The sequence below is a fragment of the Ambystoma mexicanum genome, chromosome 2p, assembly GCF_040938575.1.
Source record: "Ambystoma mexicanum isolate Mex_15411 chromosome 2p, UKY_AmexF1_1, whole genome shotgun sequence".
Taxonomy (NCBI): Eukaryota; Metazoa; Chordata; class Amphibia; order Caudata; family Ambystomatidae; genus Ambystoma; species Ambystoma mexicanum.
Window position 1 is genome coordinate 746,120,098 of NC_090923.1, and position 19,160 is coordinate 746,139,257.

Consider the following 19,160-nt stretch of genomic DNA (forward strand, 5'->3'; position numbering starts at 1 on the left):
ACATGCAGAAGGATGCAGTGAAATGTGAAGATGCTGCGAAGGCGGTGAGTTCAGCGCGGCGCTGCAGCAGGCGAGGCGACGCGCATAAAATAACTTCTTTCTTCCAGCTCGAAGGCGCGATGAATCGGGAATTCAGGTAAGGATCAAAGGTATTGCTCTTGTTCTAACCTTTTCTCCTTCTTCCTCCCTTTTTCTAGGAGCTCCAAACTCGAGGCGGGCGTGGCAGAAGACTGGATGCAGACTTGCAGGCACTGTGAGCGTTACGCTGCTGGATGCAGAATAGCGCGAAGCGTGTGCTGCTCTTCGGGCGTGGTTTAAATAGCCTCCAAAGTAGTCCCACCCGAGTAAAAAAATCGACCCTAGGTAAAATAGTCCCTTCCAAGTCTCTTTTGGCTTGGAGCTCTTGCAGCATGGTCTGCATCAGGTAAGTTTGCAGCATGGTCTGCATCAGGTAAGTTTTAATCTATGAGCCTGGCGCCTATGGCGTCAGGAGTGACTCTCCTTATGAGACTGGCGCCATAGGCACCAGGACTGCACCCAAATAGCCCCTAGCAGGGGTTGTTGGGCTTGCTTGGGGTAACTTGATGCCTGCTTCCGGGGTTGCTGGACTTGGTCTGGGTCCCCTGGGGTAGGCATCATGACAGCACTCCCCCCCAAGGCCCCTCCTAAAGTTGTTCTTCCCCGTGGTTTTGGTTTGTCTGGGAAGTTTCGGTGGAATTTTTTCACCAATCGGGGTGCATGAACATGGTCACTAGGTTCCCATGACCTTTCCTGTGGTCCGTAACCTTTCCAGTCGATTAAATAAAAAAATTTTGACTTTATCAGCTTGGAGTCCAGGTTGTTCTTAACTTCAAATTCAGGTTCTCTGTCTACAAGGATGGGGTCTGGTGGCTTGGTTAGTCTTGTCCCTGGTTGTACTGGCTTCAAAAGTGACACATGAAAGACGGGATGAATTCGCATATTAGCAGGTAAGTCCAACTTGACAGCCACCGGGTTGATAATGGCCTTAATAGAATAAGGTCCCAAATATCTGGGGTTAAAGGTCCGTGTCCCCTTTAGAGGTATATGTTTTGTAGCTAACCATACTTGGTCCCCTATTTGGTATTGTGGAGAATCACTTCTATGCCGATCAGCATCTTTCTTGTATTTTTCTTTCGCCTGTTTTAAATGTGTAGTTGCTTCCTTAAAGGCTTGTGTAATTGTAGCGTGCAGATGGTTCACTGCGGGCATTTCTAAGTGTTGGGGTGAGTCAAGGTCTGAGGTTCGAGGATGGTGCCCATAGAAGGTATAAAAGGGGCTTTGTCCAGTTCCAGAGTGTACTGAATTTTTGTATGCATATTCGGCGATCCAAAGAATGTCTTTCCAATTACTCTCCGTCTGATGTAACATACAACGCAGGTATTGTTCAAGAGTCTGGTTGGTCCTCTCCTTTTGACCATCGGTCTGGGGGTGGTGACTAGTCGATAACCTCACATTGATTTGCGCCAATTGACAGCATTTTTTCCAAAAATGTGAAATGAATTGACTGCCCCGGTCAGAGACCAATACGGACGGAAATCCGTGTATGCGAACAATGTTTTCGAGGAACTCCTTGGCCAGGATTGAAGCAGAAGATAATCCCTTTAAAGGAATAAAGTGGGCCATCTTGGAAATAAGATCCACAATAACTAGAATGGTGTTAAATCCATTGCATGGGGGTAGATCAGTAATAAAGTCTAACGATAAGGTGTGCCATGGTGTAGGCGGAATGTCTAAAGGTTGTAAGAGTCCAGCTGGTTTTTTCTTTTGACTTTTGTTTTGGGCGCAAATGCCACAAGACATCACAAATGATTTAATATCCTTTTGCCAGGTGGGCCACCAGAATTGTCTTTTCATTTTAGCTTCAGTTTTTGCAATACCTGGGTGCCCCTCCATTAGGGTATCATGATAACGGGAAATGACGAGCTCTCGTAGTTCCTTGTGTGGCAGAAACAGCCGTCCTTGGTAATAAGGCAGATCATTGGTGACAGAGTAGTCCGGGCCTTTCTTTACCCAGTCCTGCAAGGCTGTAGAATCAAAGAGTTGCTGGATCTTTACCTGAATGTCCTCTAGGGTCCGTAGAGTAGTCATGCCAAGAATCCTTTGTTCGGGAATTATAGGTACTGGTTCAGGGTTCACTTCTGCCTCTCCCAACCCTATTCGGGATAAGGCATCTGCTTTACCATTCTTACAACCTGGTCGATAGGTTATCACAAAATCGAACTGGGCAAAGAACAATGCTCATCGGAGTTGACGTGACGATTGGGCCTTGGCTGTCTTTAAATACTGTAAGTTCGGGTGATCGGTGATCACAGTAATGGTATGCCTGGCACCGAGAAGATAGTGCCGCCAAGCCTTGAAGGCGGATTTAATGGCTAATAACTCCTTATTGGTAACTGCATAGTTTAACTCAGGTGCCGTGAACTTTCTGGACCAAAACGCTACTGGGTGAAGCTGGCCAGTTTCAGGGTCCTTTTGAGACAGGACAGCTCCCATGGCTAGACTGGATGCATCAGTTTCCACTATGTATGGAAGATCAGGGCGCGGGTGCTTTAATACAGGTGCAGACATGAATTTCGCTTTCAGCTCTTGGAAGGCATTTTCAGCTTCTTCAGTCCACATAAAGCGTTTATTTTTTCGCAAGAGTGCTGTGATGGGATGTACAACATGTGACAAATCTGGGATGAATCTGCGGTAGAAATTGACAAAGCCGAGCATACTTTGTACTCCTTTAACTGAACTTGGTGATGGCCACTTAAGGATTGTGTCCACCTTTCGTGAGTCCATTCGGACTCCCTTTGGGGTCAGTATAAACCCAAGGAATTCAAATTCTGTGGCATGAAAAACGCATTTTTTTAGTTTTGCATATAGTTTGTGCTGGCGCAATTTCTCAAGGACTGCTCGGACGTGCTTCACATGGTCAGATTCTGAAGAGGAGTATACTAGAATATCATCGATATATACGACAACACAAACGTCAATGAGTTCACGAAGGACATCGTTCATGAAGTATTGGAAGGCAGCAGGTGAATTGCACAACCCGAAAGGCATCCCCTGGTATTCGAATAACCCATACTTAGTGCGGAAAGCAGTCTTCCATTCGTCGCCCTCTTTTACACCTACCAGATGGTATGACCCCCGGAGATCTAATTTAGTGTGTATGCAAGTGTCCTTCACTTGGTCTAGTAGTTCAGGGATCAGAGGCAATGGGTATCGGTTCTTAACAGTTATCTGGTTCAATGCGCGGTAGTCTATGCATGTTCTGCGGTCACCTTCCTTTTTGGGTATGAAGAAAAATCCTGAAGATGCAGGGGACTTAGATGGGCGAATAAAGCCATTGGCAAGGTACTGATCTAAGTATTGTCGTAGGTGAAGGTTCTCAGGTTCCGTAAGAGCATAGATCCTGCTACAAGGGGGTTGTGCACCGGGTATGAGATAGATTTGGCAATCGTACGATCTGTGAGGAGGTAAGGTGTTTGCATGTTCTTTTTGGAAGACATCCTGGAATTCTTGGTATTCAGGAGGTAGTTGCATGGCTGCTGTGGTTACTGTGGCCAGGCCTGCGCTCAGATATTTCTTTGGGTAACAGGTTTGCGCACAATCCTGGAAGGTTATTCTCTTCTCTCGCCAATCAATACAAGGATTATGTGTTTCCAACCAAGGTATCCCCAGTATTATTTGGAACTGTGGGGCCTTGATTAGATCAAACACAATAGCCTCTCGATGCCCATCCGGACCCAATAATGTCATCTCTGAGGTGGAATGAGTTACAGGCCCAGAGGCAATTTCAGTTCCATCAACTGTGGTGATGACATCTGAGGTGATTTTTCGGCAGAGAGGCAGATTCATCCTGGAAGCCAATTCATAGTTCACATAGTTTCCTATGGCCCCGCTATCAATGTATGCCCTTACTGCGTGCATACGCGATGGCTGCCCTGGATCTACAAGGACCATTGGTATGATGAAATGCGAGGTCTGAGTATCCTTCTTCAAGCTTGGCAAGCGCACCTCTACGCTTGTCGGGCGTGGTCGTTTCCCAAGTCTGACTCCATATGGCTTTTATCAGCAGCTCCTACCACCTTCTTGGGCGGTTTTACAGGGCAATCCCGTAGAAAAGGCCCAGAAGTTCCACAATATAGACACAATTGCATTTGCCGTCTCCTTTCTCTTTCCTTCTGGGTTAAGGGTCCTTTAACCACTCCGATTTGCATGGGTTCTGAAGCCTCTGCTCCTTTGGGGTTAGCGTGGGTTTTGACCAACACCCTGTTCTCAAACTTGGCTCGATCAGCCTTTCTGTTCTGAAGTCTATGATCTAACTGGACCACTAAGTCTATATATTCAGCACAGTCTTGAGGTGGGTTCACGACTTGAGCCAAGACATCCTTGAGTTCTCCTCGAAGCCCTCGATGAAATAACGTGATTCGTTTTACCCCAGGCCATCCAGTTTCCACTATCAACCTATTAAAGGTCACAATGTAAGATAGAAGGTCCTGGTTACCCTGTCCTAGGGACAAAAGTTCGTTATCCAAGGCCTGTCCTTGGGAGTGCCGGGCAAATAGTCTTTCCATGCTCGTTTGAAAGCCCTGAAAATCCCGAAGACTTGGGTCATCCTGAGTAACTAGTGGAATTGACCAATCAGCTGCACTGCCGCTGAGATATGACAATACAAAGGCTGCCTTGGCTTGATCGTTTGGGAAGGCTCCAGGTCTGCATAAAAAGAGCAAGCGGCATTGGTTCATAAACACGGCGAACCTTTTGGGATCTCCAGCGAAGCGATCGGGTGGAGCTAATGGAATATTTCCAGGTAGGTTTATTTGCACAGGGTTACTCGATAACACAGGAGCTGGATTTCCCCCGGAACCAGTTAGGGGTGCTTGTCCAGCCTGGCTTTGCAATAGTTGCCTAGCAAGGTCTTCAGTTTGCTCCTTTGACAAAATCAGTTCCCTCCTAAGGGCATTGGTTTCTTGACGGGCGGAATGCACTTCAGCCCTCAGTTCCCCTAGTAATTGGGCCTATTGGTCAGTCTCTGAGGTATCCATAACGCCCGGGTGGGAATTTGTAGGTAGGCTTCGCGTTCTGTTACGCTCACCTGGCTCCCACAGAGGCGTCGATCTGGACTGGACTGCTGCGATCTCCACCAATGTGACGTGTAGGGCCGAGATGACGGACTGGGCTGGCCCACCTAGCTTTGTTTGCTTGGCCCGTAGGAATATTCGTCTGCAAGTGGAGAAAGGGAATTAACCACCCGTGGAGTTGAGCGTAAATCCCCCCGCCCCGTTGTTCTCCCCACTGATCACCTTGGATGTCCCCTCTTATAGTCCCACCTGATGATTTGAAAAGAGGAGCTCTCCATCCTGCATTGAGCACAGGGGCGCGTAGATAACCAGTTGCTTCACTGGCTCGAAGGCATTGGTGAGTTCCAGGACAATATTGACTCCGATATTCCCGGCAAGACGCCGTAAGTATGTAGTTCGTAAGAGTTCAAATGCCTGACTTTCACTCTTGTCCGATTCCTTGCAGGTTGCAGCTTGACCTTACTGAAGAGTTCCTCGTGGCAACCGGTAATGTTCTGGTAAGGATTTGTATTATCCAACACAGTTCGATAAAGTAATGTCCATATGTAACCTGTTGCTTTCTCCCTTATTCAGGCGATAAGAGAAAGTATGAAGTCTCGGGGAATCATGCCTCCAGCGGTAAAATCAGGTAAGTCTTTTGTGGTGAGGAGGGTTCCCCTTGTTAGTCCCTTGTTTCACCTTGCTGTCCTTTTGTTTGCCCTTAGGGGCCGGGGTTTGGCTAGGATGCAGTGGAAGCTGCGCCGAACCGTGAAGAAGAATAGTACCCCCGGTGGTAAAATCAGGTAAATCTTTGGGAGGTATTCCTCTGTGTATTCCCTTGGCTCACCTTGCTGTTCTTGTCTTCTCCTTAGGTGCCGGAGTGCAGCAGGAACATGCAGGAGGATGCGGTGAAATGTGAAGATGCTGGGAAGGCCGGTGAGTTCAGCGCGGCGCTGCAGCAGGCGAGGCGACGCGCATAAAATAACTTCTTTCTTCCAGCTCGAAGGCGCGATGAATCAGGAATTCAGGTAAGGATCAAAGGTATTGCTCTTATTCTAACCTTTTCTTCTTCTTTCTCCCTTTTGCTAGGAGCTCCAAACTCGAGGCGGGCGTGGCAGAAGACTGGATGCAGACTTGCAGGCACTGTGAGCGTTACGCTGCTGGATGCAGAATAACGCGAAGCGTGTGCTACTCTTCGGGCATGGTTTAAATAGCCTCCAAAGTAGTCCCAGGTAAGTATTCCTCCCCAGCCCCACCCGAGTAAAAAAATAGTCCCTAGGTAAAATAGTCCCTTCCAAGCCTCTTTTGGCTTGGAGCTCTTGCAGCATGGTCTGCATCAGGTAGGTTTGCAGAATGGTCTGCATCAGGTAAGTTTTAATCTATGAGCCTGGCGCCTATGGCGCCAGGACTGACTTTCCACATGAGCCTGGCTCCATAGGCGCCAGGACTGCACCCAAATAGACCCTAGCAGGGGTTGTTGGGCTTGCTTGGGGTAACTTGATGCCTGCTTCTGGGGTTGCTGGACTTGGTCTGGGTCCCCGGGGGTAGGCATCATGACAATAAGTTGGTTGGGAAAAGCACAAATCACAATACTTTACATTATCCCCATTTCACTTCCAGAAATAATCAACATTGGTCAATGAACAAAAGCAATTCACATACGTAGTGCTGGGCAATTTCCATTTTCCTGTACACGTAAAAGGCTAGCAGTTTGGTTTAAAGACTGGTACAAATGCATACTGCAATGATGATTTCACCCACATGTTTGCTTTCAAATAAACACAGGGTGATTTAGTGGTTTGTTTTCAGACCCCCCCCCTCACTTAAAGGTCTGTGTTGGGGAAGTTGGACAATACAAATGTGGATGATTTAAGAATTTGGGATTTTCAGCCCCCCGCACCCTCCCCTGCCAAACCCCCTCCACTTAAAGACATGTTTTAGGGGAAGTTGGACAGTACAAATTGGGATGATTTAAGAATTTCGGATTTTCATCCCCCCCTCCACTTAAAGGCCTGTGTTGGGGAAGCTAGTTTTCAGCGCACTATGGGAATAAGCTTTGTTAATTTAGAGTTTGAACAAAAATCACCCTGTGGTGTTCTCCCAAGGGGAATTAAATAAATTAATATTTTTAGTTAAATAGGCTAAGGACCTACACAGTTTTGACCTCCTCGCCCAATATAAAGGGAAAGGATTTAAAGCATGCAGACTCCCTCACCTTTTGGTTTCAAACGGCTCAATTCGACTTACATTTAAAACCTCTGTTTCAAGTTCAGGAAAGTTAGCTGCATTTCAGGACCCTCTTGGAAAACAGGGCAGGGGTCTGGTCACACCACTATCAGGGATGGTCCCCAGCTCTTCGCTATAGGATCCAGTCAGCGTTAAGGCCTCCCAAGCAATAGACAGGTCCATCCAGATGCAATTTCAGCAAAAGATTTCCTTTTGGCATTGTCTTGCGGCTGTCAGATGGTAATTTTTAGCAGCCCTCCCTCTTCTCTCACAGTGCCTCTACTTTATATACCAGTGATGGCATCATCAAGATCTCAATATTGGGCAGTGACCTGCAAGAATTCTCGCAACCAAAATTGGACAGTTACCCTTCTCTCCAGCTCCAAGTCTAGCCTCTCTCTAAGGACTGGTTTAAGAGTCCAGAGCAGATATATGGCAACTCTCATTTGAAATCCGCTTTTGTTTCCATGACAACTTTTTAACTAAAATTAGTTATGTGGGAAAACTCCAGAATTTACTAGTAATTGCCTGTAATATATATATATATATATATATATATATATATATATATATATATATATATATATATATATATATATATATATATATCCAAAAAAGGAGGAAAGTTGAACCGCACTCCCACAGGCCACGCAGCAATTGCAGAAGCTCAAAAGCATGGACAGAGACCATGGAAACACTGTGTTGAAAATACAGGTAAATTTCAATGTTTCCACACGAACAGCAAAAATTGTACAAAAACAAATTAGTACAACAAGCAACCACAAAAAGACACGCAGAGGCAGGACGCCATGGTGCACGACCTGAGAACAGCGCGTTTCGTGCTACACTGAGCGCTTGATCACGTAACTATATATATATATTCCAATTCAGCTAATTATGGGGGATTAAGTAAAACAATGGCTGGGTCAGCACCATATTGCACGGGCATTTTGGCAATTTTCTGCCATTTTTACAACCAATATAATCATTGGGAACATGCAATTTACTCCCTACATTCCTAATTTTACCCACCACCAGTTTGCCAAGTCTCCAATTCGGAACATATTCAGCCAGGAACACCTTTTAGCTGGTCATTACAATTCCCTAAAGCGCGGGTGGATTCATTCTATTTCGACAAAATCACCTGGAAATAATCAAAAAAATGAAACATACATGTATGCAGTGCAGTTTGTGGTTTCTGAGCAAATGCAACAATTGTGACAGTCCATTTAAAATTAGGAGGACTCTATATATGTGCAAATATGAGTTTTCCTTCCTCCAGGCCATCATTTACCATCACTGGCCAGCATGTGACCAAAGCTTCCTGGACTTTGTTTTTATTAACCTCTTTGTTGTTTGAGGTTGGTGGCTGCTGGACCTAAATACTTGGGATGCACCGGCCAACACAGAGATCCCCCACTGCAGATAATGAGCTAGGCCGACCCTGTGATGTCACGAGGCCCTGGAGACATCTTGCAAGCCCCTGTTTTCACACCTCCCCCCTACATTCCGGTCATGTGCCGTCTAGGCCATCTGCCCTGCACAGAAATGAGCTTTCAGAGACTCCAAGTCTGCGGGAAGTTTGTTTTCAAAAACCTTAATGGCCACACTTTGTTGCAGTTGTAAAAAGCTGGGATTCAAGCCAGGCTTTCAGTGGGGTAGTCCTATGTGAAATTTGCCCCACACGAAGCAAAAGGGTCTGCCTCAGCCCTACAGGAAATGTTCATGTGGCCCACGCAACAAAGTGGGCTTTCCTTTTCAAATGGTTGCCAGTGTTTTGCATGTGAAGCATAATATACATTACTTTTTGTCAACCAACACCATGTCTTTTCCCTGACAGTTTTAGGTTGCCTGGGGTACATTTTTCTCATGTCTTGCTTTCAACTGCAAACGCCCATGCAAAGTCATTTTGGTGTCAGTGTTTGAAAATCCTGCTTTCCACGTGAAAGGGGATTTTGCATTTCTTCTGCCACTGTGAATTAAAATGCTGCTTTTCCTTTTGTAATGACAGGTAGGCCTTTCTCACATGGCACTTCCTTGTATTACTTACAGAAACCCCACATTCTTTATTTGCATTTATTTATTTAGTATTTATAGCAGCGCACCAAACCCTTAGGCATCACAGTGCTAGTTACAGTAAGTGCGAAGTGACATTCTTCAAAGTGCAAAACCACACATACAGAACTCATGTTACAGGGGTGCTACATCAGGCAGACAGATACATGATAGACAAATTAGGGTAAATGCAGAGTCTGGAAAAGCCGCACCTCATGGTACGGGGGCTACATCAGGCACAAAGCATCAGGTACAGGTAGGTAAATTGCAACATTGGAGCATCACCCTACAAGTGCAGGGAGCAAAATCAAACATCAGTCTACCTTAATAGGCCCATTTTCAGTGTGAGGGTTTTGTTATAAAGGCTGGCAGGTCATTTTTTCAGTGGGTCCTTCAGTTCCGTTGGTTTGGGGCCTTTGTTTACACCCCACGTGTTGTTCATTGTAATGTGCACTCTTGCCCCTCATAGACTACAATTATTTATTTATTTTGGGATATTTTATAGCGCTATCTACATACAAGTCCTTTTGAAGCACCTGAACAGGGAAAGAAGCACAATAATATGCACAAAGATATGCACATAACATTCACATAATCTTCAATTAAAAAATCAAAACAAACAAAACAGCTGTCATTTTATATTGGAAACTCTAATCTCTCTTAATTTTCTTTGGGCGTGCATGAACTGTGAGGACCCTGGACTGTTGATATGCGATAGCTATGTTTTTTGGCACGCGAAGTATAATAAAAATAGCTTGTAATATATGGGCTACATGCCTGACTTCTTTCACTTTTCTAAGAGCTGTAGTAAGGCCTAATATTGTCACTCCATGTAATAGTGCTCAATATCTCACCCTCTGAAGGATCAAGGGCTGAGTCAGTTCTGTCAGCATTACATTCTCTGAAGTGCAGTCTTGCCTGCGTTTCTGGGGGTAGTGCTTAACCCGTGTGCTATTAACTCAGCGATATAGGCTCATGAGTATCAAGCGATGTGCCAATAAGGGCATTACAAGAGCAAAACTTCCAGATAAATAAAAACTGAATATAAAAAACAGATACATCCATTGCAAAATATCCAGATTGCACACAATGAGCAGCACAAGACTTTTGAGGTGCTAATCATCTTCTAGCTACAGGTGTATGGCCGGTTACGTAAGTCAGACGTAGTACCGCTGCTCCATAATGTTTTCCCCAGTGGCCGGGAGGAAGTCACTGAGGCTGTTTGATTGGCAGGTTTGGAATATTCCCGGCCAAGCGAAGCTTCTTGCTCTAGGATTCGATTCAGGTGGAACCATGTACTGAAAAAGGCACCAGCGTGTCATTTACCCTGTGGACGCAAGGAATGTGTCTCACTGTTATGTCTGTGGGAGGCACAGACGGTGGCTCTTGGGGCGGACCAGCAGGGCATTATACCAAGGGTGTGTAACAATGTCACACGCCCTTGGCATAATGCCCCACCCCAAAAGACACTGTCGCTTCCACAGACTTTACAGCGTGGGCAGGCAGGGAGCTGAGTAACTGTGACCCTACACATGAGGGTGATTTGAGAAACAAGGCTCAGTGCCTGCTGTCCTAGTGCACAGCACTTGCCAAGCTAAGGGTGGTTGTGCAAGAAGGCCAGGTGTGTGTGTGTACTGCCACCTCCATTTGTTTTAAAACTCTGTACAATCGCAGTGACCCAGAAGCCTCTTTTTCTGCTCTTGGTACTACTAGCACTGCTTTTTGTGTTCCTCGATATTGTATGCGCCTTGTTGCGCTTTAAGAAATGCCATGTAGAGGTTTCCACTTTAAATCAAATATAATTTACAGTAACGACCGATTTACCATGACAGGACTCATTCCCTCCCAAGGCATTGGCCTAAGCCCTGGGAATGTCTTTAAGCATTGGGAAGTTCTGAGTGTGTGCCAGAATCTCGCACAGTTAGAAACGCCCCCGGTGCGGCGTGTGCTGCACCCGTGCCATGCCAAGAAATCAGCCCTGCTTGCTGGTATATTAGGAAGTGGAAGGGCCTTGGTCCGGTGGCACATTGTCTGCTTTATAAAATGTGTTCATGGTTTAATTCAAACACACAGGACTGGCATGCGATGGACATTTTCTAGTAACTGTTGGCCTGAACACACAAGACTTCTCAGGGCACCTAGCCCTCACTGAATGTACTTGTCTGTCTTATACAAAACTCCACAAGTTGCTCCAATTCTCACTGTAGAAAACACATATTGATTTATTCCACTGTGTACACAAGAAAAAGCCTGGTTTATTGAAGTGTCCCCTGCACAAACCATCCATCCGCATCTAACCCTAAATACACAAGCTTCTGACATTATGTGCCGAATAAAGCAACCTCAGTTATTCCATTCTACCCAGTTATACACATTTTCTGTTCTTTTCATTATTCCACACTTACTTACAAAGCACCTGCTCATTTTATATCACACTGCATGGGAGCAGCTGGAAAGAGCTGGAAATGCGATAACTGGCCACATATAGGAAAACAATGACTGCATCCCATGCAAGCCGAGAGGGTCCCTCACATGAGGCGGGAAGGCCGTTCTACATGTGCATGAATTAATGGTATAATTATAATAATTATAATTGTTTTTTTATAATGTACTTAATACGAAGAGGTTTCTAAGCGCGGGCCCAGGACTCGAGCCTGGGCTGCTCTGCGTCGTCTTGCTTCCAAGATGAGTGTGTTGCCACTGAGCTATAGTACCGGTGGCCATCGGCAATCTAAAGGTGCACCACCCGGGATCATCTTTGGCTGCCCCACTTGTAATACCTGGTGCATACAATTAAATACCCACCAACTACTGGTACTGACAAATGTATTTATTACATCCCACGTGTGTTGAGACTTGGAGCCAAGTGTAATCGATGGCCAATGCATATTCCATTGAGTGTCCATTCCTGGTAGGGCAATGCTCCATTTAATGATGGTTACTTAAAGGACAGTTGACGTTCCACTGATTGGGTGTGCGGGCAGGATTTTAAACTTTGATTAATGTCCAGTTGGGGGGCATTTTATTGTATGTGCCAGATATAGCAAGTGGAGTAGTCAGAGATGTGCCCCAAGTGGTGCACTCTTACATTGCTGATGGCCACTGTAGTGCAGCACACCGGCCCAGGGATGTCCAATTAATGTCCCACAGTGTTGCCCTTCTTCAATCCTGATTGTCGGGCACAGCTCCATAAACATTTCTTAGATTAAACTTTCCTCGCCGTTTGTGTTGGGCCACGTAGGGACCATTAAAGGTCCATGTAAGTGTTAACTATTGCACCTAAGTACCTTTGTTGACCCTTCTGTGTCCCACTAATATCCTCTCAGTGACCTCTGCACTGGTGCCACTGGTGTCTCATATTGACTTTAAATCAATACCCAAGAAGCTGCCAATCTGTGGATAATTCAGTCATGACTAATTGAAATCTCATCAATGTTTTACGGATAGCAGAAAAATATTGTGTGAATTATATTTCACTCGTGTCAAAAATGCCCTTTCAGTACACCCTACCTGAGAATCATGCTGGAGGCAGTGGTGCTGAGGCTAGATCGGGGTTCCTACCCAATATTTGTTCCAAGTTCCACCTAGACCGGGATGCATTTTTGTCAGCATTGGGGTCGGCAGATGGATCCCCAGCCAGACGAGAGGGAACTCTTTCTCTTAAATGTACTGAACACTGTGTCGGATTATGAAAAGAGAACTGCATCCGTCAGATCATGTGACAACTTGTTTGTCACTTTTGTCAAGTAAAAGAGAGGGTGTAAACTGGCCTGAGCATCTTGGAGTCTCTGCATTTGTATAGCCATCTCCACAACATACGAGGAGATGGGCCAGCCTTTGCCATCCATCATTCGAAGGAAATCCACTAGGCTGGTGACAGCAGCATTTTGGGCCGAGAAATTTAGTGTTCCGCTGCTGGACATCTGTGGCCGTGACACAATATATACTTCGAAAAAAACAAATTGAAAATGTTCTTAATATAGCATTCTTTTGGGGAAACAGGTCACAGAGATGTGAAATGTTTATATTTTATTAATAACTAGATAATCCATTTAAAACTTAGACGAGTATCTGTTGAAATTGACTCGAGATATGTAATCCCTTCATTTTTCAGATTGGGAGGGGGGCATGGGTTTCGGTGTGGGAGAGGCAACATGAGTTTGAGGGGTCTTGGAGTAGAACATGGGTTTCGGACAGGGGGGCCCAAGGCTGCCTGTGCCCCAGGCCCCTGAAACTGTTAAGATGGCCCTGTGGGCATCAGCATGTACCTGTTCCCTAGAGCAGAGTAGGTGCTGTGTAAAGCACAATGAGGACCAGTGTCTTCACAAGCCCCTGCCTGCTTTCTGAAACCTTATGGAAATGCTCGTGCAAAAGTCACGCTCGTGAAAAGCAGGCTCGTTTCCATTATTCTTTATCTTTCCACGTCTGTTACAGGCGTGAAACTGTAAACAATGCATTGGCAGTGATGAGTCCTTTCAAGTCTACCATTGCCAATGCTCTTACTGAAACCACCGAGGTTAAGTACTGGTCACCTTCCCTTTGCCCAATTGGGTGCAGGGGGCTAATGCAGAAATATATGCCTGCCACATCTCTGACACTTCCATATTCACACAGGAGTTGGCTGTATTTCCTTTCCACACACAGCCAGTGCCTGCGCCCATTCCCTAGTCCCCTTAGGGAATCTGAGGACCTGCATGCAGCAGTTGTAGAGTCAGAATAGAGGGGAAAGTCGCTTCTTGTGTTCTGCTTCTGCATCTGTTTAGTGAATCAGGCGTAATGTTTTCCCTGGATTCCTACTCCTCAAGGACAGGCCTCCACGTTCCTCTAACAGCCTCCTGCTTACAGATAAGTGTAGAGACCTCTAATACCTCTGACATATGGCTTTGACCCACGGAATGAGGCCTCTACACCTCAGTAATTTGCCTCATGTCTGAAAAAGGCGCTCCGCTCTGAGCCGAGCATCTTCACCTCTGGGGTAAGCCTTCACACCTCAGATTCACCACTACAGCCCTGAGACATCCTCTCCCACCAGACAAGTCTCTGCGCCTCAAAGTCTTCCTAACCTCGTAGATGGGCATCCTTAACTCCAAGAAAGCCCATTTCCAACAAGCCTCTTCATCTCCGAGACAGACCCCTGCACCCGCAAGATAGGCCTCTTCGTCTTTCAAATCGGCCACTAAACTCTAACTACCCTGACATGGTGGGTATTACCATAAGTCTATGTTCTGTACATCTTCCTGCAGGCAAATGGCAGGTGAGGAGACACTATGATTTAGATAAGAATAGCCCTGTAGCATTGAACTGTTTGTGAGTATCACATTACTTAAAAGAGACTCGATGGACCTCAGCCTCTTCTGTATTAGTAATGTGCACATTACCTGTCCTAGGCTTCCTCTCGGGCACTTGCATGGGGAATATTCATCTTTTGTCCTTGCCTGCTTTAGGATCCCCTATTTGTCATAGGAAACTACCTCTGTGTTCCTTTCCGGCATGAGGATACCACAGTCCTCATAGGAGACTATCTTCTGTGCCTTTGCCTTTGTAAGGAATCTTCAGATAGCTCACTGGAAGCCGCTTCTGGTGTCTTCACTTCTTCTAGGGTACCATATTGCTCATAGGAGACAATCCCTCAAGGTAGCCCTCAAGATCAAACCGGTTTGAGCAAGAGACCATTTTTTTTCTTCATTGTTGTGAATCGGTGTAATGCCATGTCTCTGAGTTTTCATAACATCGGGGGTCGGTCTCCCTTGAAAAGACTATCAAGAAATGTTTCTGTAAGTCATTGCCCAGTTCTCTTTTCCATTTTGTCTTCCAAAGTCTTCACCACCTGGTTCCCTCGTGGGCTTCAAGCACGCCCTTTACAAAAACCCAGAGCAGAGACATATACTATCTCCCAACTGCTCAACTGTTCGCGAATAACACAATGCTTGACAGAGACTGTATCTATGAGCTAAACTTGATGGAGAAGGACAACACATTGCTCTACGGAGACACACCACTCTTGCCCTTAATGTAGCCGGACATCAAACTGCTCGAAGGAGACTGCCCAGCAATGCCTCCTCTATATGCGGATATGGTATTGCTCAGAGAAGACTACCCCCAATAACTCTCTTGTGATCAAATATCAGAAGGCCTGTAAAGCCTTCTTGCAGGAGATTATCCTGTAGCTCAAAGAAGACCACTTCCAAAGCACTCAACTGTTGGGTTAGCGCATGTTGGTTTTCACCTCTTTGCTTAGAAACTTTTGAAGTGTTGGGATTGAAATTTGGCAACAGAGTCACCTCTAAAGTGTGTTACAGACCCAGAGTCCTTCCAACAACCTGCAGTGGCAACACCTCGAAAAGAAAGAATCCACAGTAGGAGGATGCCTTTTAAGTGACCCAAGGCTGACATAGTGCATAAGTCCTATTTCACCTGCTGATTCTGAGACCAAACACTGATCTCGTGCGCACTCTCTGGGGTGCCCAAAACCAGTCATGGGTTGCGCAGAAGCCCTGCTATTCAAGAGAGGCGCAGGCTGAAGAAGAGCCGGCTCCAGAAGGCCTTTTCCTCTTGTTAAAGCCATTGTGTACAGTCGCAGGTGGAGGGCAAGGGCAGGCTGGGCCTCTCTAGCAGGGACAGCTGGCTGGGCGCACCCTGGGCCCTGACATGAGGTGTCAGCACTTTGCATGGGGGATAGGAAATAATCGCAGCAGACATTTCAGCCGCGGATTAGTGACCTGGTGCCAGGAGCGTGGACCATATTGCCCAAAGTCACCTCGTCCGGCCTGCACGGGCACTGAGGAACTGGTGGTGGGGGTAGGAGGGGGTGGGGGTGCATCTCCTCCCAGGCCCCGCCACACGCCACGGATTAACCAGTGAAATATAGACACTGACGGATGACATCACTGCCTCCCTTGTTTAAAATCGTACACATTTAGGTTGCCTCACCCTGTTCTTGGCGTTTCTTTTTTAATGTCCCCTGTCCCTTTCGCCTGCGTCTCCATCCCTCCCTCTCCAGCACTACTCCAGCCGTCTCCGCGCCTCTGCTCTCATCCCGGAGCCCCGCGCAGCCTCAGCGCGAAGGTAAGTTGCCCTGAGAATCGGGGGATATGATTATTTGCGAGTACTGATCCAGATTTAGCGGGGTGGGGTTTAGCGCTCCTGATAAAATTATTGCTAATGATGTAAAGGCCTTACATTTGTAATTCCCCGGTTTTATCTAGCTTAATTAACGCGGTATAGGATTTTGGAGAGGGGATGAATGGGGATTTTCTTGCTACAAATATTTTCTCGCCAGGGGAGGACCCAGGGCCACACACCAGGGACGGGACTAAAAGGACATGCATGCATACGTACTTGGAATGGGGGAGCACCCCAGCTGGAAAGAACGCGCCCCGTGAACCCTTACAGCCGAGCACTGTAAGGTCTCTGCGCGCCTGCGGCAAATGGAACGAACGCCTTTTCCCGCTTACTTTTCCTTTGAAACATGATTTCTTTTGAAATATGGAGGTTCAGTCTAGTGCGCGCCAGGCCCATGGGGGCTTTGGGCAACGTGCGTTTGGAGTATAGTTGCTGTTAGCCGAGGGGACCATTTCAGTCGGACAGCATCGTCGCCGGAGAAGGGGGGGGGGGTCCCCCTTTCACGCCTTCTACTACTGTCGGGGAACGCTTCCATTCTGTATTTATTTTGGGGAATTTTAGACCGAGTTTACATGTCATGCAGCACTGGATATTCTCACTTTCCTTTTGCACAAAGGGTTCCATGGCTGGAGAAGGGGAAGATGTTTGTTAAAGGGATTTATATATGCTGCATGTTTACGTCTGGTGAACGGGGGGGAGGGGGCAGTGAATGGCAGAGCGGGTTGGAGATTGCGTTTAAAAGAGAACCTGGTGGCAAAGGTGTCAACGTGTTGCACCTCGCGCAAGACCCGGCTTTTTCTCTTTATATGCTGGTATTTTTTTTAATTGGATTTTTTAGGGGAAGGCAAAACTTCAAGCACCAGAATGCAAAGAAATACCAGGGCTGTGTTCACACCTCATTGGTGACATGGTACCACCTGAGAATTCCGGTTAGCAGGCACTCACCACTCAGTACTATTGTTTGTCGGTGGACCATGTCCTCACTAAAATGGCGGAAACTAAAATGCAAGACATTGTGCTACTTTTCTTAGAAGTCGGCCATCATGACGTTACTTGTTCACCCAGATGATCGTTCCTGTATGGTGGGTGCTTTTACTTCGAGGTGGGCCGGATTGAAATCTGTTGTGTGCATGTAATGCACTAGCGTCATAGCTCGCTGAGCATCGTGCGGAAACAGCTTTGCTTCAGTGTATTTTCAATTGCCTGCTTGAGACATACAGCCCACGCCGGAGCCACCCCACAACACTACATCCGCAGGGTTCCTGGCGCTGGAAGACTTACTACCCAGGGGAAGTAGTCTGCTCTGGTTTGTCTTCGGCAATAAAGCCTCGTTAACAACTGCTGCAGGTACATCTGTGTGTGCGTGACGGGCTCTGTGGTCTTGCGTTTGTCTCCTACATAAAGCAACTCTGGCAGTAACGGAGATCGGTGCATTGCCTTTCACTGGGTTACTTTCAGTTTTGATAGTAGTTGTAAAACACAGATTGGGGGGTGGGGGAGGGGGGGGCAGAACGCCAAGTTTCTTACTGGATCACTAAGGCCAATCGAGGAGGGGACACGGTTTCACTACATATTTTTGGGACACGGACTTCTGGCTGCACTGGAAAGAAAACTGTGCTCCGTTTTGAATACATAGCCTACCTACCACTTGAGCTCATGTGTGCTGCAATAATTCTTTTGTATTTCCGTGCCTTTACATTTTCGCGTCTTGGCCTTCCACCCCTATTATTGTTCAACTTAATTTATGCGGTGAAGAGGTCTACTTTTGTCCAGCAATCGTCCTATTATTGCAGACCTTCATTATTCATTGTGTTAAAGTTCATCATATCATTTTCTTGCTATTGTGCTGGTCTTTTTCTTTGTGCTGTTCCGTTCCTGTATTTTGCTACCAGATCAATCTTTGTAACGCGCTTTGGTGCAAAGCACTATTAAAGCAAATAAAACAAACACAACCTTATTTTTTGGGGGGAAAACTTCCCTCGAGTTATCTGACAAATATTTTAAGACTATCCGGAGGTCCAAAAAACGAAGAGGGCCAGCGGCCTGACTCCTTTCTGGGGCTTCTGTGACTTCCTGGAACGACCCGCTCTTCGAATTGTTTCTATCTTCCGTGTATTTCCTGTTTGCTTCCATAGTTCGTTATTTAAAGAATGTTACGCGTATGTTTTCGCATAGAACCATTTTCGTGTTTTGCCATTTCCGTGTGCATTGTTTCTATGCTGATAACGAATGCATTGTACACACGTTCATTTGTTATATAAGTGAATGGTATTTGACTTTTTTTTTACGGTTAGTATTATATCAAAAACCGAAAGAAAAACAAAAACAATTGACAAACAAATCAGCGAACGTATCACCCCAATAGGCGTGGTAATGTGTCCTTGATACTGTCAAGGACGTCTGCTTAATGCGTTCCTTCGTTGTTTGAACCTCGTACTGTACAACGCTGTGCACACTTTACTCAAGAAGAAGCTACTTCAGATGTAAGGCCCCGTGGAGCCATAGTACTGACATGGGATGTGCAGTGCAGGCTTTCCGTTGTTTATGTGTATTTTGCTTTAGAGAACTCGTTATATGACTGCAGTGCTCCTATGAGGGTTTCACACTCCTTGCGGAATGGGGAACAGAGAAAAGGAATAGCTCAGCGAGTTGAGCGTTCGGACCGGCTGGACTAAGGGCCTGATT

The 19,160-nt window shown here is 46.3% G+C and overlaps 1 protein-coding gene and 1 long non-coding RNA gene across 5 annotated transcripts in view; one reads left to right on the forward strand and one right to left on the reverse strand.

Annotated features, from left to right (window-relative positions):
• The window catches only part of LOC138566748 (uncharacterized), a 56,217-nt gene that overhangs the window by 25,714 nt on the left and 11,343 nt on the right, over positions 1–19,160 (reverse strand). The gene's annotated exons all lie outside the window — the stretch shown is intronic.
• The window catches only part of LOC138566747 (homeobox protein otx5), a 74,427-nt gene continuing 71,452 nt past the window's right edge, over positions 16,186–19,160 (forward strand). Inside the window, exon 1 of one of the 4 annotated variants that reach the window (XM_069644377.1) lies at positions 16,186–16,418. The gene's annotated coding sequence lies outside the window, so the exon portion shown is untranslated. Of the gene's footprint in view, positions 16,419–16,626; positions 17,823–19,160 lie in introns of those variants that run through there. The other 3 variants (XM_069644380.1, XM_069644378.1, XM_069644379.1) reach the window with 3 other exon arrangements.